The following is a 22,575-nucleotide window of genomic DNA, read 5'->3' as shown; positions in this document are numbered from 1 at the left end:
GCTCCAATCCCCCTTCTCTGTCACCCCCAAAGTCAAACCCCAAACTTTCTAGATATAGGGAGGAATTGAGGTGTAATGGATAGAGACCGGCTTTCAGAGTCAGAAGACCTGGGTTCAAGTCCTGACTCTAACACATCCTGACTAAGTGACCCCAGACAAAGACATTTGACTGCTTGGTAGGGGGGAGTTAGGAAATTCTCTAAGACTATAAATTGCAAGGCAGCTGTTGGTCTGTATTGGGAAAAGAATTTCATCCTGGGGTGTTCCCTCCACTGATAAAATCATAAGGCAAAAAATGTAATACTCCCCAGAGACACCCAGAAGGGCCACTCTTATGAAGAAGACAGATATGGACATGGACTCATTTTTCTTTTTAAAACATGTTTCCCTGGGGAAAGTTTCCTAAGATTGGGTTCGGTGGCATCATATAAGGAAATGAAGGCTCTTAGGATTTGGAACTGCCAGGGACCTTAAAGATCATCTGGTCTCTCTCTCTCTCTTTTTTTTTCAAATGGTATTTTTTTCCCAATTATATGTAGAGACAATTTTAAACATTCATTTTTACAAAATTTTGAGTTCCAAATTTTTATCCCTCCTTTCCTACCCTTTACTCTTCCTAAAACAGTAAGCAATTCAATATAGGTTATTTATGTGCAATCATGTAAAACATATTTCCATATTGGTCATGTTGTGAAAGAAGAAATAGATCAAAGGAAAAGACACACACACAAAATCAAGAAAGTGAAAATAATATTCTTTGATCTACATTCAGAACCCATCAGTTCTTTCTCTGGGTGTGGACAGCATTTTCCATCATGAGTCCTTTGGAATTGTCTTGGATCATGGTATTACTGAGAAAAGCTAAGTCTATCATAGTTGTTCATCACACAATGTTGCTGTTATTATATACAATGTTCTCTTGGTTCTTCTCATTTCACTTTGCATCAGTTCATGTAAGTCTTTCCAGGTTTTTCTGAAATCTACCTGCTCGTCATTTCTTATAGCACAAAAATATTCCATGATAATCATATACCACAACTTGTTCAGCCATTTCCCAATTGATGGGCATCCCCTCAATTTCCAATTCTTTGCTACCACAAAAGAGCTGCTATAAATATTTTTGTGCATGTGGGTCCTTTTCCCTTTTTTAGATCATCTATTCTCTTGCTATCATTTTATAGAGGAAGAAAATATATGAAGCCAAAAGAGGAGCAGTGTTTACTCCGCCTTACCCAGGAAGTAACAAGCAGAGTCAGGATTCAAACCCAGGTCCCTAATTCCAGAATCCATACATTTTCAAAGATGCATCCTGCCCTGGCAGCCCGGATCCCATTACTGCATCGTGCCCTCTTTTCTGGGATCCTACAGGACATGGAATTCCTTTGTTCCATTCTTGAATTCTGTATGGAAGTTGTGCCATGTTCCCCTATATTTAAGGGGCTGTTTGGGATGAGGAAACTTCCACTAGTTACAAAGGAAGGCCTGTCAGTAACCAGCAGAACACAAACTCCTTGAGGGCAGGGGTTGTCTTTTGTCTCTCTTTGTATCCCCAGTGCTTAGCACAGTGCCTGGCACATAGTAGGTACTTAATAAATGTTTACTGATTGATTTGTTATATTCCCAGCATCTGGCAAATAGTAGTGGCTTAACAACAATAACAAAAAACAATAATAATAATAGCAACTAGCATTTTACATAGCCCTAGGAGGTTTACAAAGGGCATCTAGTTGGCGCAGTGCACAGAGCGCCAAGCCTGGAGTCAGGAAGACTCCTTTCTCTTCCTGAGTTCAAATCTGGCCTCAGACACTTACCAGCTGTGTGACCCTGGCAAGTCACTTAACCCTGTCTGCCTCAGTTTCCTCCTCTGTAAAATGAGCTGGAGAAGGAAATGGCAAACCATCCCAGTATCTTTGCCAAGAAAATCCCAAATGGGGTCAGGAAGCATCAGACACAATTGAAACAACGGAACAACAAAGCATTTATAAAGCCCCGTGAGGTTTACAAAGTGCATTTTAAGTATTGTCTCATTTGATCCTCACAATAACCTGGGAGATAGATGCTATTATTACCTCCATTTTTACTGAGGAGGAGCTGAAGCAGACTGGGGTTAGATGACTCATCCAGGGGCACACAACTAGTAAGTATCTTAGGCTGGATCTGAACTCAGGATTTTTTGAATATCGGCCCAGTATTCTACTGCATTAGCTGTACAATAGGTTTTTGTCAACCTGGCTAAGTGGCTGATAAATCTTACTGCCAGGGCAATGATAACTCATATTTCTATAGTGCTTTTGTGTATGGGGGGTGGGAGGGTAGGAGGTGGGGACTTGTGATTTCATAGATATAGAGAATGCTTAGTAAGCAAATTTCCTCTACCAATCCAAATTGGCGACTAATACAGTGAAAAGAACATTAGATCTGGAGTCAAAAGATCTGTGTTCAAATCCTGATTCTTATGCTTACTACCTATATGACCCTGGGCAATTTCCTGGGCCTCAGTTTCCTCAGTTACAAAATGAGGGCACTGTACTAGATGATTTTTGAGGTCTTTCCCAGCTCTATACCTACAAAGTGTTCTGTAACTTGTAGTTATAGAATCTTCTAAGGACATTGAAAGGTTAAGAGACTTTTGTTGTTGTTATTCAGTTGTTTTCAGTCATATCCGACTCTTCCTGACCCCATTTGTGGTCTTCTTGACAAAGATGCTGGAGTGGTTTGCCATTTTCTTCTCCAGGTCATTTTATAGCTGAGGAAACCAAGGCCAACAAGGTTAAGTGACTTGCCCAGGGTCGCATAGCTAGAGCTTGTCTGAGGCTGGATATGAATTTGGGTCCTCCTGATTCCAGGTCCAGCGCTCTGTGCATTGTGGCGACACCTAGCTGTCCCAATTAATTCATATCAGAGGCAGGATCTGAACCTAGGTCTTTCTTACTTAGAGGCCAGATCTCTTTCCACTACACCATAATGCCTCTCATAGTGCTTTATAGTTTATAAAGAACTTTGCTTCCAACAATCCTACAAGCGAGGTAGTATGTTATTATCCCCATTTTACAGATAGGCAAACTGAGGCTAGGAGGAATAAAGTGACTCATATTTATACAGCTAGGAGGTGTTAGAACCAGAACTTGAATTCAGGTCATCAGGTTCCTAGTTTAGGGCTCTTTCATTATACCAGGGCTAATAAAATGTAAGCTCCTTGGGGGCAGGGACTTTTATTTTTGTCTTTGTGTCCCCAGGGCCTAGCATAGTATCTGACACATAGTGGGGATTTAATAAGTGCTTGTTGGATTGAAGTGGAAATACACCCTTGCTGACTAGTCGTGGTTAGTTTCTAATCATTAGTTTTCAGAGTCAGACAGGAGGTGAGGACAGTAATGGGATGTGAGCACAGACTGGGTGTTTTTCTTGTAGTGAATGAGACCCCTAACTTTCAACCATAAGGACAACCAGGCACAAAACTCCCCACCCTTTGTTCTCCACCCAGGAAACGTGTCCCAGAGGTTTCGGCTTAGCCCTTCTGCTTCTCCTCTAATTGATACGTCTGAAACACAGGGAAGAGAAGCTGGTGAACCTGAGGAAGGAGAATGGGCCTCAGCATCAAAGTTGCTAGCTCAGATGGCGCAGTGAGTGGCCCCTTGAGCGGGGCTGCTACTGACCTTTTAACTCAATCCAGATGGAAAAAATCCTTCTTCCGGGAGGTGGCTGAACTAATGGATTTGTTAGGCCTATTCTCCTTTGGTGGCACATATTTACCTAGGAAAAGACTGCCTGATGGCAACTCGGAGCCACATGTCTGTGCTGGGGAGAAGGGGTTCCCTCTAAAACCTAAAACAGACCCCCAAGCTCCCCTTCCCCCCTTACGCCTCCCCTAGACAAGATATAGTCAAGGCAGTCTGAACAGGGCCTGCAGAGATGCACCAGGGAGATGACCAAGTTTTTCTCAACCTAAGACAAAGCCTGGGTCAATGCTGAGGAGGGTTCTTCCTCCCCATGGGCACCACTAAGCAGCAGTGCTTCTTGGCAAGGCCAAGAGAATCCATTCCTGGCTGTTTCCATGGTGGTTTTGCAAGGCTTCAAATAATTCTAAGACGCTCTGTCTTGATGGTCTGCTTATAAAAGCAATAACTTGCATTTGAATTGATCTGTTTTAAATTTGGCAAAGTCCTTTAGATATTATATACATTTAATCCTTACGAAGATATTGCCAGGGAGGTGTTATTATCATTCCCATCTTCCAGATGGGGTAACTGAGGCTCAGAGAGATTTCATGATTTACCTCTTCTACAGATATTTCCTATCTGTAATATTTAGAGATATTTCCTATTCACAGATAGCAAAATACCTTGAGGTGGGATTAAGATTTGAACCCAGGTCTTTTGGATGCCAAGTCCAGCATTCTATTGATTCTCTTCTCTGGGTGCATTTTTAAAGATGCATATTGCTTTTCTTAGTGTCTGCTGGAGCAGTGGTCATAGGATGAGCCCTCCAGGACGGGGCTGGGGAAAGTGGAGCTTAAATTGTGCAGAAAAGGTCTTGGTTCCCATTTCTGAACAGACTAGAGGCCCAGGAAGTAGCCAAAAGCCAAGCTGCTCACTTGGAATTTGTGGCTTCAAGTCTTTGACTGAGCAAAAGCCACCCTCTCCTGTTGGTGACAGCTGAGTGAGGCAGCCAGAGGCCAGGGTAGCAGATAGCATGCACCCTCCATCCCCTAGCTCTCTTCCTCTGATGCACTGGGTCAGTGCGTGGGGGACTGATTTCTACCCTCAATCAATCAATAAGCATTTATTATGTGCCTACTACGTACTATGCACTGTGCTAGGTACTGGGGATACAATGCCATAAATGAAATGATTCCTACCTCAAGGAGCTTATGTTCTATCAGAGTAAGCCACATTTCCAAGTGGATGGCCCAAAGGCATCTCAAACACAGCACCCCCAAACAGAACTCATTATCTTTCCACGCACACCTACCCTTCTCTTCCATACTTTCCTATGATTGTTAACAGCAGCACCATCCTCCTGGTCACCACAGCTGGCAACCTCAATGTCATTGTCACTCACCCTCCCATCTGGTCGGTTGACAAATCTTATTTCTTTGGCCATACCATGTCCCATATTTGTCCTCTTCCTTCTGTTTATACAGCCGCCATCCTAGTTTGGACCCTCCTTACCTCTCCATTGGATTACTGCAATAACCTCTTCCTTGGTAATCCTGTCTCAAGTCTTTCCTTGTCGACTTAGCTGCTAAAGTGATGATTTTCCTAAAGTTCTGGTGCAGTCATTCACCCTCTTGTTCAGTAAACAACGGTGTCTCCCTATTGCCTTTAGGATTAAATATGAACACCTTTGTCGGACATTTAAATCTCTTCCCAGCCAGATGTCTAACACATTACTCCTCCCCTTGTATTCTGGGATCTAACCACACTGACCTACTTCAGTTCTGTATACAGACACTCTGATGCTTCCCTTCTCCGTGCCTTTGCACTGGCTGTCCCCCAAGCCTGCAGTGCACTCCCTTTTCATCGCCACCTTCGGGAACGCCTCACTTCCTTCAAAGCTCAGCTCAAGTGTCCCTTTCTACAAGAAGCCTTTCTTGACCTTTGTCCCCCAAGCTGGCTACATACTCCAGCCTAAAACTATCTTGTATTAATTTTTAATATATTACATACATATCTATATGCGGTCTCCTTTAGAATGTAAGTTTCTTTGGGACAGGTACTGTTTCACTTTTGTTTTTGTAGTTCCAGCACTTTGCACAGTCCCTGTTACATTTATTAAACACATAGTAAATGGTTAATGAATGCTTGCTGATTGATGTTGTTCAGTTGTTTTCAGTCGTATCCAACTCTTCATGACCCCATTTGGGGTTTTCTTGGCAAAGATACTGGAGTGGTTTGCCATTTCCTTCTCCAGTTCATTTTACAGATGAGGAAACTGAGGCAAACAGGGTTAAGTGATTTGCCCAGGGTCACAGAGCTAGTACTAATAAGTGTCTGAGGCCATACTGGAACTCAGGTCTTCCTGGCTCCAGAACAGTGTGCCACTTAGCTGACCAACTGATGCAAGTAACTAAATATAGTTATCCCTTACACATTGTGGGATGGGGGAGGGGAGAGTTAGGGGCAGGGCATCCCGAGATTTGGAAAATCTGCATAAAATTTTTTGACCCTCTTTTCATACCAGAGACGAAGTATGAATCATTATGGTATTAAAAGATAAAATGTGTTGATATTATACAATACTATACGTATATTTTCTGCATTTCCGAGTTTCTAAACTTTTTCTGTGTGGTCTGCTGGCCTTCGTGTATCTGCGGCTTCTGCAAAAATCCCCCCAAATTCCCATTTAATTTCGCATGCTGACCCGTGATATAGTGAAACTGCAATGAGAAAAGTCGTGATGTGGAAGGGACAACTGTAAATACAAAATATTTACAAAGTCATTTGGGGGAAGTCACTAGCATCTGGAGAGATCAGGAAAGGTCACTTAGAGGAGGTGGAGCTTGAGCTGAATCTTGAAGGAAAAGAAGAATTTCCAAGTGGGACTGATGAGAAGAGGGCAAGCACATTTCAGACGTGGGGGACAAGCCAGTGCAGAGATAGGAGACAGGAGAAACAATAAGGCCAGTTTTATTGAAATGTAGAGCTGCTGGAAAGGTAGGCTTTAGCTGATCATGCTACTAAGCTCACCCTTCCGGGGGAGAATGGTCCACTACTAAACCGTACTGTGCAGGAGTTCAGTAAGTTCCCCCTCTGTGTAATTATCTCAAGTCTGGGACCAAGCTGGTACTTCTGAAATCCAAATCCAACCAGGCTTTCATGAATCCCTGTTCTGTGTTTTTCCCATGAAAAGACTACAGAGTGGAAGGAGATTAAGAGGTTTATCTGGGGTCTAGTCCTAAGCCTTCTACTCTAATAGATATGCTGTATGACCTTGGACAGGTCCCTTCCCTTCTCTGGGTCTCAGATAATTCTTTAAAAATTTTTTTTAAATTTAATTTTTAATTTGTGGAATAAAATAAGCATTCCATAATATAGTATAATAAAAAGATTATTACACATGAAACTGCAAATCTATTATATACAATTTGCTATTACCTTTAAATATATAATAAAGTTATCATGTAAATTTCTTTTTTTCTTCCTCCCCCACCCTAGAGATGGCTACCATTAGACACAAATATGTATATGGTGTATTTATATATACACATGTAAAATCATTCATCTGTAAAGTGATGGAGCTGGACAGTGCCTGACAGAGTAGGTGCCTAATAAATGAATGAAGGAAGACTGGATAACCACTTGATGGACATGATGGGGGTTTGGGGCTCAGGAAAGTTTGGGGCTCAGGAAAGACCAGACGTTCCTAATTTTTCTGGTGTCATGGACCCCTCTGGCAATCTGATAAAGTCTAGAGACCCCTTCTCAGAAGAATATTTTAAAATGAATAAAATAAAATTCAGAGGATTAAAAAGGAAGTCAATTATAATGACTCAGAGCATATGAAATACATGGATGAAGAGAGTGTCATATGGGATATTATGTATTTTGGAAGTGGGTTTGGAATAACAATGTTTATGATACAGACGGTACAGATTGAGGAATAAATAAACCTACCAGTGCTGGTGATGGTTTTAGATGAAACTATGGGCCACTTACTATTTAAAACAAAAGAAAAAATTGTGCCCTGTCTTCTCAAGATTATCCCCAAATATACTTCTCTAAATATAGGCTAATCAGTTGTTCTTCCCTTCTTACCCATCCCCATCCCCCAAAAAAATCAAAATAAATTTTTTTTAAAAATTCATGGATTCTAGGTTAAAAATCCCTGGGGATGATCTCTTTCATCTAGCCCAGCCAGAGACTATTACTCTCTGTTTAAGCAACAAACCCCCCATCTCCTGATATCTAACATTGGGCCATGCATGGGTGGGGAGGAGGGGGTTAATAAATAATCCTGGTGATAATGAATCCCTGTCAGGACACTTTTGGAAAGTTCAGCCCTAGAAAGGAAGAGTGAGACAGAGAGTCAGAGACAGAGAGGGAAAGAGGGAGGAAGACAGAGAGAGACAGAGAGAAGCATATCGTTTAGACTCTGCTGGCTGGGCCAGTCTGAGGGCAGGGGCAGGAGGGAGCTCAGCACACTTTCTCCACTTTATTACAAATCAGTCAACAGTGTTTATCAAGACCTAAGAGCTGCTGGGCCTCATGCCAGGTGATGAAATGGCTGCTTCAACATGAAGGATATATTAACTGTGAATTACTTCTGTGGGACACATCACTGGTGGATTCTGTGAAACCACAGACTTAGATAAAGCCTTAAAGATAGTTTGTTTAGTCCAACCAACCTGCTCATTTCACAGGAGGGAAACCTGAGTAATAATAATAATAATAATAATAATAAGGCAGCTGGGTGATTCAGTGGCTAGAGTGTTAGACCTGGAACAGGCGTCAGGAAGACCTAAGTTCAAGTCCCACCTCAGACACTTATTAGCTGTGTGACCCTGGGCAAGTTACTTATCCTCTCTCCACTTCACTTTCTTCATTTATAAAATGGGAATAATAATAACACCTATCTCTGAGGGTTCTTGTGAGGATCAAACGATATGGATAACATAGGTAAAGTGCTTTGCAACCCTTAAAGCACCATGTAAATGTTAGCTATAATCAATGATTATTTAATACTAATAAGAATGACTTTTTGTTGTTGTTCAGTCATTTTTCATTCATATCTGACTTCTCATGACCCCATTTGGGGTTTTCTAAGGGAAAGATACTGGAGTGGTTTGCCATTTTCTTCTCCAGTTCATTTTACAGATGAGAAAACTGAGGCAAACAGGGTTCAGTGACTTGCCCAGGGTCACACCACTAGTAAGTGTCTGAGGTCAGGTTTGAATTCAGGAATATAAATCTTTCTGACTCCAGGCCCTGCACTCTACTGTACCACCTAGCTGCCCTGCAGTAAGAATAACTACATACCATTAAATATTAGTATATATTATTTAATATTAATAATAATAATTAATAATGATAGTAACATTTATATAGTACTACAAGGTTTGCAAAACTCTTTACATATATTATCTCTCTCATTTGATCCTCACAACAAGTCTGTGGATAGCTGTTATTATTATGGCCATTTTACAGATGGAGAAACTGAACTGAGAGTGAATTTTTCAGGGTTAAACAGCTAATAAGTATCAGATGCAGGATTTGAAATTAGGTCTTCCGGAGTCCAAGCCACGCACTCTAACCACCATATTGAACTGACTCAGAAGTCCAGGGAGGGATAACAATTTGCCCAAAATTGTACCAGGAGCTAGGGGCTGAGTTTTTCTCAGAAATTGTGGTATATCTGGGTGGCCCAAAAGCTGATCCATAAGAAATTTTTTTCTGACCTATTTGCCTTTATTCATTTTACAGGGCCCCAGAAAACATTGAGACCTCTATTCCAGTGGTTCCTTGGCTCTGACCTAATCAGCATGACATCTGGCCCTGATTTTGTGAAGGAGCTAGTCATGTAGCCCAAGGCATCACCCAGAGACCAGACGGGACACATCTGGGCTTTAGCCTCTCCATGGGACGTGGCCTTTTCCAGGCTACCAGTCAAAAGGCAATTGTGAAAGGCAGGTCCTCGGTGACCCATTTCCCCCCATCACGCATTCTGGTGAGGTTCTTTCCCTCCTGGGGATGCACCTGGGGATGCTCTGGAAGACTGGCTGCCCTGATCAAACACAGGGACAAAGAAGGGGAAGGAGGGTCATAGCTTTATAGCTGGAAGAAACCACAGAGGTCATGTGGCCCAACTCCTTCATTGCAAAGCAGAGGGTGCTGAGGATTTGAGAGGTTAAATGATTTATCCAAGGTCATACTGGGAGCAAGGGGCAGAGTTGGGATTCACAAGGAGAGTAAAAAAAATATCTTATTTATCTGGACTAACCATATAAGCCTACCGTAGTTGTATAACTTGGTTTTTCCACTGTTTAACCTCCAATGGAAAAGTCTAGAGCAGTGAAACTCATTCTTGCAGGTTGCATCAAGACTTAGAAAACCACAAATTAACATTATCTATGTTGTATTATATCTTTATTTATTTTGTTAAATGTTTCCAATTTTATTTCAATTTGGTTCAGGTCACACTCAGCTGTTTGACACCTCTGATCGTTAACATTTTTCTTAGTGCTTTACCTTCAACTTTTTCAGACTAAGCTATAGTATTACCTTTACCTAAGCGATCTCATTGGAGGCTTACAACCCTGAGATGCCGAGGAAGACACTGCAGACATTATTACCCCCATTGTACAGATGAAGAAATTCAGAACCAAAAGAGAGGTGAGGTGTCTATGGTCACATGGTTAGTTTGATGTAAGAGGCAGGATTCAAACACAGAATATCTTGACTCTTAAATCCAGCACTCTATTCACTGTGACACTATGCCAGGTTGGCATGCTCAGATGCCATCTCCTCCTCAGAAGCTTTCCCTAATATCCTCCACAATGATTTCTTCTTCCCAAGTTTTTCTGAGACCATTTTGTTGGGATCTTTCACTTTTCCCTATAACACCTTAAATTGTAGTACATGTTTTTGTGTACATATCTTATCTTCCTCCCTGGCCCTACTCCTACTAGATTATTTTATTTTTTTTATTTAAATTTTTTTTAAGGCAATTGGGGTTAAGTGACTTGCCCAGGGTCACACAGCTAGTAAGTGTCAAGTGTTTGGTCTGAGGCCGGATTTGAACTCAGGTCCTCCTGACTTCAGGGCTGGTGCTCTATCCACTGCACCACCTAGCTGCCCCTATTAGATTAAAAGCTCTTTGAGGGTAGGGACTGTACAATCTTTCATCTTTAGTTGTCCTCAGTACCCAGAACAATATGTAGCACATTTTTGTTGTTCAGTCATTTTAAGTTATGTCTGACTCTTCATGGCCCCATTTCAGATTTTCTTGGCAAAGATACTGAAGTGGTTTGCCATTTCCTTCTCCAGCTCATTTTTACTGATGAAGAAACTGAGGCAAACAGGGTTAAGTGACTTACCCAGGGTCACATAGCTACTAAGTGTCTTAGGCCATATTTGAATTTAGGAAGATGAGTCTTCCTGACTCCAGGCCTGGCCCTCTATCCACTGCACCACCTAGTTGTCCTATATAACACATAGTAGGCACTTAATAACTGATACAAGACAAGTAAATGCTTTTTTTTTCTTTGAGAGAGAATAGGCTTGACTGAATCCTATGGAGGATAAGGAAGAAAGAGTAATTGCCCTCCAGCCTTCCTTAAGCATTTTCTTGGAGATGGGGGACATTTAAAGGGAATGTTTCCAAAAGTTCTGAAAACACTGAGAAGCTATAAGCTTTAGAGGATAAAAAAAGACCCAGAGTGGGCTGTTTATGACCAAACTAGATGTCTGATCCTGGGAAACAGGATGTTTTTGTTAATCAAATATACTGAGTAGAAAGTGGTACATTGAGAAGAAACCTGAGTTGAGAAGGAAGGTGTAGCCTTGAGTCTTTGGGCTCAAACCTTTGGGTGAATCATTTTACCTCTTTAGGCCTCGATTTTTCTATCTATAAAATGGGGATATTATGTAAGGCCAACACCTACTACTTCAGAGGGATGCTGTATAGATCAAATAAAAAAAAAAGGCCCTTTATGTGCTTTGTAACCATAAACCTCTATAGAAATTTGAATAATTAGGTGATTAGTGATAACTTGCTAAAATATGGAAAATACTATTACAAGAGTACCTGAGGATTGAAATCACCTTTAGGCACTATTAAAGCTGCCATAAGTACAGTTTAATCTTTCTGTTGTCTTTTGGTGTTCATATTATAAATATTTCTCATTTTTACATTTCATTATTCTGATCTACTACTATTGTTAATTAATCTGGACTTTTAGAGTTGTGTTTCTAACCTGGCCCATATGTTGTGGCTCTCATGCTGCATGTGAAGGCAGGATGGAGACCACAAGAGGCAGGTAAGGCTTTGTCATTTACTTGGGTAGCTTTCCCATTTTTGTCTTTGTGTTCTTTTGTGTTGTGAGTCCCTGGGAAACATTTTTTTTTTTTTGCACTGTGCTTGGTAGCTCTGTGCCTGACATCTTGGGCACAGAGAACACCAAATAACTAGGCAAACTGTGCTTGTACCACAAGGTTAGCAATTGTTGTATCCTTGATTATATCTTCTGATCCTTTCCCTATTCTCTTGGGTGAATCACAAGTCACCCTAGTGGTTGGGAAACACTGATGAATAGCACTAGGGAAAAGGCAGATGCTTCCCATAATGGAACCTCGGCATTTTTACCAAATGGCTAAAATGTGGCTGCCTCTATTAGCAAAAATTTATTTAAGCATTTATTAAGCACCTACTGTGTGTCAGGCAGGCACTGTGCTACAGTACTTTACAAATATTATCTCATTTGATCCTCACAATAACCCTGGGAGATAGGTTTTACCTAGTTTCCCATTATACAGTGAAGAAGATAAGGCAGACAGGGTTAAACAACTTACCTAGAGTCACACAGCTAGTAAGTGACTGAGGTTGGACCTGAACTCAGATCTTCCTGACTCCCCAGCCTCAGCACTCTACCTAATGTGCCACCTAGTTGGCCTAGCTTCAAGAAGAGGAGAATCCTGGGGAGTTCTCTGCCATGGTTCCAGAGAAAGTTCTGAGAACTGCTGAGATCCCTGGTGGGGTTGGGGGAAGAAAGGCTAGGTCTTAGGTCATGGCCAACCCTCCTTCAGAGACAGGACTGGTCAGTTTGAATGTGAATGGTTGCTTGTAAGAGTGTATTTCCTGCTCCTTTCACTACCACCTCCCAGGGAAAAGAGAAGACTCCCAGGCCAGCTAGGGATAGGCCCAGACATACAGGACAAGGCAGGGTCATGCTTAATTGGGATGAATGTTACATCAATCTTCATTATAGGAACTCACATCAAACCACATCACTTCTCTATGATAACCAGTAAATGCATTACAGATTTGTAATCCCTGGTGCTTATCTTCAAGAATACTCCCAAAGTTTCCTCCTACATACAGATTTTAAACTGCAGAAGAAGCCAGAAAGGGATTAAATCCAAAGCCAAAGAAAAGGAATGTACTTAAATCCAGATATGACCCTACTACTCACATCAGGCTGAAAAAGATGACCATTATTCTTGCCCTGGGAGACAGGGCTGCTTTTTGTACTACAAAATAAGCTTAAGTCACATCTCTTCAAACCCATACAAAGTGCCAGTCCCTGGATGCTGTGCTGCACTCTCCATCTCTGGTGCCTAAGATGTGTGCAGAGTCATACCTGCTTCTTGGAACCCTCCATGGGAGGCACAGTCCTGGAGATGGGATGTTTGCTATGATAGGATCTGTGATTCAGTATCAATAATTAGTGCATCCACCCAGAGCTGTAACTATGAATTCTGGTGCCTGGGGCAAGTTTGGCTGAGTTTAGGGGAAACAGTGAGGACAGTCCACCCTGGATGGGCATAGTCCCACCTGGGCCGGAGGTAGAGGACAGGAAGTAGTAGGGTTATTTCTGGACAAAAAAAAGGACATTCTACTCTGGTCAGATGCAGTCACGATAGGTATTCCTTTTACCCTATCAGGAATAGTCATGTTAGGCACCTGCCAGAGGGAAGTCCAGGGGAGTAGGAGGCAGCAAGTTGGTGATGGGGGAAGGAGAGGGACAGTCCTTCTTGCTGATACATTGTGGAGGCTATAGAGAACCATAAGATGCAGGGGTAGCAGGCAGGAGGACTGTTGTGGGGAAGAAAAGTGAGCCCTGAATGTTGGTATCTTGGGAAAAAGCCCCAGTTGTTCCACCCTAGTTATGGCTCTGTATCCACATAGCCATCAAGTTAGGACTATAAGGTCTTAGATGCAAAAAACTGTAAGACATAGTTATTGTCCTTGAAGAGTTCATGGCTGGGCAGGCACAATTAACTTATAGGAAAAAATTAAACTAAACTATGTTGTACTGTGACTGTTAAACTGTTGTCGTTTAGTCATTTGTCAGTCATGTCTGATTCTTTGTGACCCCTTTTTGGGAGTTTTCTTGGCAAAGATGCTGGAGTGGTTTGTCATTTCCTTCTCCAGCTCATTTTGCAGATGAGGAAACTGAGGTCAATAGGGTTAAATGACTTGCCCAGGGTCACACAGCTAGTAAGCGTCTGAGGTTAGATTTGAACTCAGGTTTTCCGGACTCCACTCTATCCACTGTGCCATCTAGCTCCCCTAGTGTAGTTAGTGGCCCTGGGATCTAGTCCTAACTACCTGGCCATCAGTGTGACCTAGAGAAAAGTAGTTCATTTCTCTATTTGTGAAATGGGGTTAATACTGTAATGCATGTAATAACTGAATCTCTGAACTATGTTTTCTAGTAATAGTCATGAGTAGATGCTTCCAGACCAACTTTAGCAGGCTCTGCTTCATGAGATCAGGCAGATGGGCTGGTGCAAGCTCAGGTAAGAAGATGAAAGATTAAAAAAAAAAGCCAAGGGAAAAAAAGAATGGCTACCACGTTAGGGGCATTTTAGGAGTCACATCCCAGTTGATCATGGTCTTGTGACTATGGATGCTTTTCCATTCCTGTTAAGGATAGATCCAAGGACCTGATCCAGTCATGTAGTTTTTGATACCTTGTTCTTGTGTGAGGGACAGATGGCTACAGGGCCCAGGGTATCCTCACCTAACTAATGATATGGGACACTTTTGATATTGACATCGAGGTGCAATCCTCATCTAATGGCTAAGTCTTACATTCTGATGGTCCGGAGTGAGAGAGAATCTCTCTAGTAGAGTCACTTACCCAGAGAAGGAGGACCTAAGTTTAACGTCCTGAGAGCTGGGAGTCAGAAGCTTAAGAGAAGGAGCTTTAGAATGGCAATTACCAGCTGAATTTTATGTATTTATATGTCTTTTGTCTTTATGTACGTATCATGCATGTATTTATATCTTATGTCTTTATGTATTATGTATATATTTATATGTCTTATGTCTGTCTTATGTACTTGCCTTTTGTATGTATTATGCATGTATTTATGTCTTATTATCTTCATGCCTAATGTATTTATATGTCTTTTGTCTTTTTGTATTATGTATGTGTTTATATCACGTCTTCATGTGTCTTTTGTCTTTATGTAGTATGTATGTGTCATGTATTTATCGCTTTGTCTTTATGTATGTATTATGTATTTATGTATTATATCTTTATGTATCTTAATATCATGTATTTATATGTCTTTTGACTCTTCCTTGATATCATGGTGCTTTCTATTTTTAATTAAGTTGCTTTTGTTCTCACTCATGTGATAGATTCTACCTTGATTAGATTTAGTGGGTGGGAGCTTATGAACACCCCGGAAGTATTTCTGAACCCTAAGCCAGATAGATTCTCAGAATGGATATTTGGGGGCGCTATTGCACACAAAGGCATTTGGGAATAAAATGAAGATAAAATGAGATACATGAGGAAGAATTTTACAAATAAATATTAGCCAGAACATACTGTGTGTCTGTATACATGAGCTGAAAAGAACCTTAGCTACAATCTAACTAAAACCCCTCATTTCACAGATGAGGAAACTGAGGCTCAGAGCAGGGAGTCAGTTACTTAAGATCACAAATTGAGTTAGTGGTACAGCTGGGACGAGGCTCCCCCACTCAGAGCCAACAAAATCTGGCTGCTTAATTTAATATTATTGTTGTTCTTCAGTCATGTCCAACTCTTTGTGGCACCATTTGGGGTTTTCTTGGCAAAGATACCAGAGTGATTTTCCATTTTCTTCTCCAACTCATTTTACAGGTGAGGAAACTGAGGCAAACAGGGTTAAGTGACTTAACTAGGGTTACACAGTTGATAAGTGTCTGAGGCCAGATTTGAACTTGGGAAGATGAGTCTTCCTGATTTAGCTGGTGGGTTGAACAAATTTGTGATAGTCAATTTTGTGGGTTAGACTTTTTTTCCCCTTTCTTTCTAATACTCAAGGAAGTGAGAGGCGGCACAGCACATAGTGAATCTGAGTCAGGATGATCTGGGTTCAAGTTCTATCCCTGACACATAGTGGAGGAAGAGGGACCTTCAGTGCTTTGGGCTACTCTGCAAAACTATAAATTGCAGATTTACATTTATAGGGGATGTTGCCTCTCTACTAATAGAAGTACTGATCTTGTCTAAAACAAACAAAAACTCCATGTGGCAACATTTCTGACTTCAGGTGATGGGGACGGGAAGTTGACCAAATCGGGAATTTTGTTGACATGGAAAGTATGTCCAGATGTTGGCAGAGGAAGTATGATATAGTGAGACTACTGAACTCACTGCATGACCTTGGGCAAGCCCTTTCCTCTTTCTAAAGCCTCAGTTTCCTTATCTCTAAGATCATAGATTTAGACCTGAAGGATATCTTAGAAATCATCTCATCTAACCTCCTTCATTTTACAGATGGGGAAACTGAGACTGAAAGGTTACATGACTTGTCCAGGGTCATGTGGCAAGCCAAGATTTGAATCCAGATTTTTTTTACTCCATCTGCAGCCCTTTCTTTCCACTACACTGCAGTCACATCCTTTCCTTCTTTGAAGAAGAACAAATGGAAGAGGAAATGAGGAAACAAGCCAGGATGTGGAGAGAGAAGAACGCAGAGAAAATCACCCAGGATCAGAGCTGAGACTTGGGTTGGGTCATCAAGGCTTTGCTCCAGGGCGCTGAATTTAGAGCAAATTGTCTGCACCTACAGTTGTTTTTAGTAGCACACAAACAACAGTGCTAGTACCTAATTAGCAAGAATAATCAATAACAACAGGAAGCTACCACATACTAGGGGGAGGCCGAGGGGGGGCGTGTTGGGGCAAACTCTGCTTCTGCCGAGCCCTGCTGGCCCCCTCCCCTCCTTTCCCAAAAGTCTGAAGGCAGACTGTGTGTGGCTTTCTTCAGGAGTGGTTTGTGATACTTGTCCTAGGCACAGAAATTCCTAATTGTTCTTCCTAGGATCTCATGGTTCAGAGCCATGGTGGATGAGTTTCCACAGGATCCAGAGTCTTCATTAACAAAGACTGAGTCTGTTTTCATCTGTCTGGCACACAGTGGGTGCTTTAAAAAATGTTGGTTGATTGATAGATTTAATGAAAACAGAGAGGCTGGAAAGTTTGGAAAGGACTCCCTCCAACAGGTTCTAAAGTTTCAGATGATAGTTTCACTATAATTGCCAATAGGTACCTCAACCTTCCCTAGAGAGGACAGGAGCTGCATCCTGCCCCTCCCAACTCCTCACATTATCTTCTGCCTAGGGCCCAAACTGTAATAATTACCCTTAAACTTGAGAAATGATCTCAGGGTTGTGGAGAATTTCAGATGAGCTCATGTATCTGAAGAGTTTTGCAAACTTTAAAGTGCTATGTAAAGTCATTTATTAGTATTATCTTTGGCTAAAAACAATACAGAAAAGACTCAAGGCAGGACATGAGAGCTGTCTTTACATATTAAAAAATCTTTATTGATTCCTTTTGTTGCTTGTATGACATGTAACAGTTATTTCCTGCATCTTGAAGTTTTCAAAGGTTATCAGTTATCAAGTTTTTCAAAGGTTAAGGTGGAAGGGCAGTAGGTGGTGCCATAGTGCACAGAGCACCCGGTCTAGAGTCAGGAAGACTCATTTTCCTGAGTTCAAATCCAGCCTCAGACACTTGCTGTGTGACCCTAGGCAAGTCATTTAACCTGCTTGCCTCAGTTTCCTCATCTGTAAAGTGAGGTAGAGAAGGAAATGGCAAACCACTCCAGCATTTCTGCCAAGAAGACGCCAAATGGGGTCACAAAGAGTCAGATACAACCAAGAATGACTGAATAACAACAATCACATGGAAGAGGGATTGAATTTGTTCTGCTTGGCCCCAAAGGGCAGAACAAGGAGCAATGGGAGTAGTTTTGAAAGAGGCAAATTCAGGCTTGGGGAAAGGAAAAACTTCCCAACAACCAGACTTAGCCAAACTATAGAACCAGACACCCCCGGGAGGCCGGCTTCTCCTCACTACAGCTGTTCAAGAAGAGACTGGACAACCACTTATCCCAGACGTTGAAAGGGGAATTCTATTCTAGGAAAGGGAAGGACTGAATGGGTGCTGAATTCCCTTCCAACTCTGAAAATCCGGACTTTTGCGCTCATATCTGTACTTGAGCAGTGTCACCGTGAAGGTCATAATTTCTTGTTCATCTAATATCGGTAATTCCAAAATTGTTTTAGAATGTCCTTTCCTTCATGAGCTTCACTGGTACCCTGTGGCAGAACTTACTTTGTGAATGTCTAGGTATTGGGCACAGGCTTCCAGAGATACCAGAAAAACAGGCCCTCCTCTCCCTGCCCCCTGCCCCCAGACCTCCTTGGTCACAGCAACTGGTGTCTATTCACAAAACTGTTTAGATACAAGTTGCTGGGTCTGAACCCCAGAGGCTGAGCTATGCCTCAGAAACAAAAATTTGTTGTTGTTCAGTTGTGTCTGACTCTTTGTGACCCCATTTGGGGTTTCCTTGGCAAAGATACTAGAGTGGTTTGCCATTTTACAGATGAGGAAACTGAGGAAAACAGGATTAGGTGACTTGCACAAGGTCACACAGTTAGTAAGTATCTGAGGACAGATTTGAAGCCAGGTTCTCCTGACTCCAGACTCAATACTCTATCCACTGTGCTATGTAGTGGCCCTACTGGAACAAGAATTTCTCTGGCAATATTTAAGTCTTTCTCTATGCTGGACAAATTGCTAAAAATTTATCAACTTCTACTCTTCACCTCAATTCAAGATCTTCTTATATAGTGTTTTTTCCTACTTAAAAAAAGTTCAGATCACCCTAATATCTTAGCAGATTGGTTCCCCATTTGTGTCTGTTGTCTTTTGATTTCATTTAGGCATTCTCTCACTCATCTTGGAATAGTGCTAGAAGGAATTCTGTAGTAGTTGTCTTACAACAACTTTGTAAGTTACCCACCTATGTAGATGAGGAAACAAAGCTAAACTAGGAGAAGTGATTTGCCAGTGGTCACACAGCAGTGGATAGAGGGCCAGGCCTGGAGTCAGGGAGAATCGTCTTCCCAAGTTCAAATCCGGCCTCAGACACTTCCTAGCTTTGTGACCCTGGGCAAGCCACTTAACCCTGTTGGTCTCAGTTTCCTCATATGTAAAATGAACTGGAGAAGGAAATGACAAACCACTCCAGTATCTCTGCCAAGAAAACCCCAAAGGAGCTCATGAAGAGTTGGACACAACTGAAAAAACAACTGAACTACAATAATAACACATAACTAGTAAGTCTGATAGGTATGAATCAAAACCTGGTATTCTGATTTCAAGTCCAGGCCCCACTATGCTTCCCCTAAAGTCAGGGTCTGGCTTAACTGGATCTCACACTATTTATTTTTAAAAATTCCTTTTAAAAAACCCCACAAATTTTTATTAACATCTTTTTATATCACTTTAAACGTATGATACCTCTCCCTCTTCTCCCATGGCCTTCTCATAATAACTTTTTCCTAAAAAAAGAGGAAGATAAAGCAAATTCAGCAAAACCAATGAATATATCCCCAAAATATGACTTTCTACATAACGTTTCACCCTTATGGATCTCCCACCTCTATAAAGGAGCACGGGGGTAGTCATGCCAAGTTGTCGGCAGGCTAATTTTCTCCTCAACCGCTTTTCTCTGTTTCATAAGATAATACTGCTTGCCAACTTCTTCTGTGGAGCTTTGTAAGGTATATACACAGGTGGTTGAGCCAGATCACATCTGGGGAAGTTATGCTTTCAGTGATCCCAAACTGCTCCCTGATGCAAAGGCCCATCTCTTTGACTGAAGCCATAATTATGCATTTTTGTGCCCAGAGCAATTACTACAAATCCTGCTGAGGGCAAACAGCTCGGTGGAGCAAGGAGGGGGTGCTGGACACCATTCTGTAGGGAAGAGGAGACACAGACGCCAAGATATTGGCATGAGGCTCCTGCAGTGGAGACCTCCACCAGGTGCGGAAGAGCTCACTCCAGCCTACCATCTGGCAGCTTTGCATTTAAACGAATAATTCTTCCTAACTAAGTGCTAAGTTTTGCTGTTTCTATAATGGTGAGAGACTGCATGAGCCTGGGACAGATTCCCAATCACCTTGCCCTCATTATAATCCTGCCTTTCATAGCATCGACGCCCCGATTTTTTCCTGGTGATGCTATGTCTGCAAATAAGACAGCATTGTGCTTTTCCAAGTATCAAAATACAAAAAACAGAGAACAAAGGACAGTGGAAAGATTTACAGTGGGTATAATCAAGTCACAGCAGGCTGACAATGGAGATTTGTACAGGAGAGTGGTGTAAAAGCCTATCCCCCCTCCCCACTACAGACTCCCTCTGAGATTGTCTCCGATTCAGCCTGTATATATCTTATAGGTACGTAGTTGTTTGTTTTTGCCTTTCCCATTAGAGTGTAAACTCCTTGAGGGCAGGGCTGGTTTTTGCTTTCTTTGTATCCTCAGCACTAAGAATAATAACAGGCACATAATAGGTGCTCAATAAATGCTTATTGAGTGACTGGGCTGATGAAGGGCAGGCTGACCAGAAAAAAAGGAGGTGGGTCACTCATGTATGGACAGTGAGGATCACAGACAACCTGAGGGCTAAATAGGTGCCCTGCAGATACTAAAAGAACAGGAGGAAGGCTTTAGTATGTTGGAGATCTTTTATGGAAGACTGAGGAGGAAACAGGCAAGAATCCTACAGGGTGAGAGGCCGTCATGGTATCATCATTTGCGCTGGGAAAGAAGTATCTGTACGGGGAGATGATGGCTACATCAAAGCAGGAGTTTGTGCACAAGTGTTTGAGGAGATGAGGGGACAGAGCATCTAGAGCAGATGGAATTACAGAAAATAACAGCAGGACTGAAAGTGACCTTAAGATCATTTGCTTCAACCCCATCATTTTATAGGGAAGGAAAATGAAATCCAGAAAAAAGAAGTGGGCTCTGGCTACTGGCCAAGTCAGACTACATCTGGGTTACTGTGGCTACCCTCTGGGTGTCACATTTTAGGGAACGCTCTGAGAAACTGGAGCATACCCAGAGGATGGGAACCAGCATGGAGAAACAGCTGCAGACCGAGTCCATAAGCATTGTTAGAAATTTTAGGTTTGGAGGAGGGGAGACACAGAAGGGAAGGTTTAGTTTGGAGGAAAGAATGCTTAAGGGGAACATGACTGAAGTCTTCAAACGTTAGGAAGACGGGCTTGTTCTGCTTGGGCCTAGAGGGCAGGACTAGAACAACAGTTAGAAGTTACAATGGATAGCACAGTGGATAGAGCTCCAGGCCTGGAAACAGGAAGACCTGAGTTCAAATGTGACCTCAAACACTTACTAGTACTAGTTATGTGACCCTGGGCAAGTCACTTAACCTGTTTGCCTCAGTTTCCTCATCTGTAAAATAGGGATGGGCAGTTAGGTGGTGCAGTGGATAGAGTACTGAGACTGGAATCAGGAAGATTCATCTTCATGAGCTTAATCTGGCTTCAGACATGTACTGGCTGTGTGACCCTGGACAAGTCACTTAACCCTATTTGCCTCAATTTCCTCATCTGTAAATTGAGCTGGAGAAGGAAATGGCAAACCATTCCAGTATCTTTGCCAAGAAAGCCCCAAATGGGGTCACGAAGAGTTGGACATGACTGAAACTACTGAACAACAACAAGGAAAAAATTCCCTAATAGAGAGAGGTCTGACAAAGCAATGAGCTTCCTTGGGGAGCAGGGGCTCCCTGCCAGGGCACGTACGTCTTCATGGGGAAGCTGGAAGTCTAGCTGTCAGCGAGGCTGCCGAAGGTGTTCTTGCTCAGGTAGGGGTTGGACCAGATGACCACGAAATCTCCTTCCATGTCTGCTTCTTTGAAGGTCCCACAGACTCAGGACGGGATCCCAGCCTCCTGGCTCACACCCTACAGCTCCTTGCCTTTCCACTCACTAGTCTATTGTTTAGATCAGAATCACAGAATGTGGAGTTCAAAGGGTCCCTCAAGGTCATCTAGTCCACCAGGCTTTTGCTTTAACCCATACTCTTTCAGGGTGTGAAGTCTCAAAGACCACTCTTTGGAGAAGCCTGAAGACCTAGAGGCAGCCAGCCATTCCCACGGTCAGTCATTCCCTGCTCTTCCCTGACAGCCAGCAACACTCAGTTTGTCCGTGAAGACTTGCTGAGAAAGAGTACAATATTTTATCAGAAGTATTCAAGAAGGGGGCCTGGAACGAAGCCACAACTGTACTTAAAGTTTAAAAAAACAAACCTTATGAACTTTTCTCCAGCTGTTCTTTTCAACCTGCTGTTTCACCCTGTCTCAGTTTGGCTGACGGTGGTGAAAACACACTCTGAAAGATAAATGTATGGGCTTCCTTCCTTCCTTTTTCTTTTTCCTTCTCTCTCCCTCTCTCTGTCTCTCCCTCTCTTCTCCCCCCCTCACTCTCCCTCTCTCTCCCTCCCTCCCTCCCTCCTTCTCCCTACCTCCCTCTCTCTGTCTCTCCCTCTCTCTGTCTCTCCCTCCCTCTCCCTCCCTCCCTCCTTCTCCCT

The 22,575-nt window shown here is 42.3% G+C and overlaps 1 protein-coding gene across 1 annotated transcript in view; it reads right to left on the bottom strand.

Annotated features, from left to right (window-relative positions):
• The window catches only part of COL23A1 (collagen type XXIII alpha 1 chain), a 444,884-nt gene that overhangs the window by 115,319 nt on the left and 306,990 nt on the right, over positions 1-22,575 (bottom strand). The window lies entirely within an intron of this gene.

The sequence above is a fragment of the Vombatus ursinus genome, unplaced genomic scaffold, assembly GCF_900497805.2.
Source record: "Vombatus ursinus unplaced genomic scaffold, bare-nosed wombat genome assembly UNPS02014785.1, whole genome shotgun sequence".
In the NCBI taxonomy this organism is placed as follows: Eukaryota; Metazoa; Chordata; class Mammalia; order Diprotodontia; family Vombatidae; genus Vombatus; species Vombatus ursinus.
The sequence above is the reverse complement of the archived record's forward strand: the minus strand, read 5'-3'. Positions and strand labels throughout refer to the sequence as shown.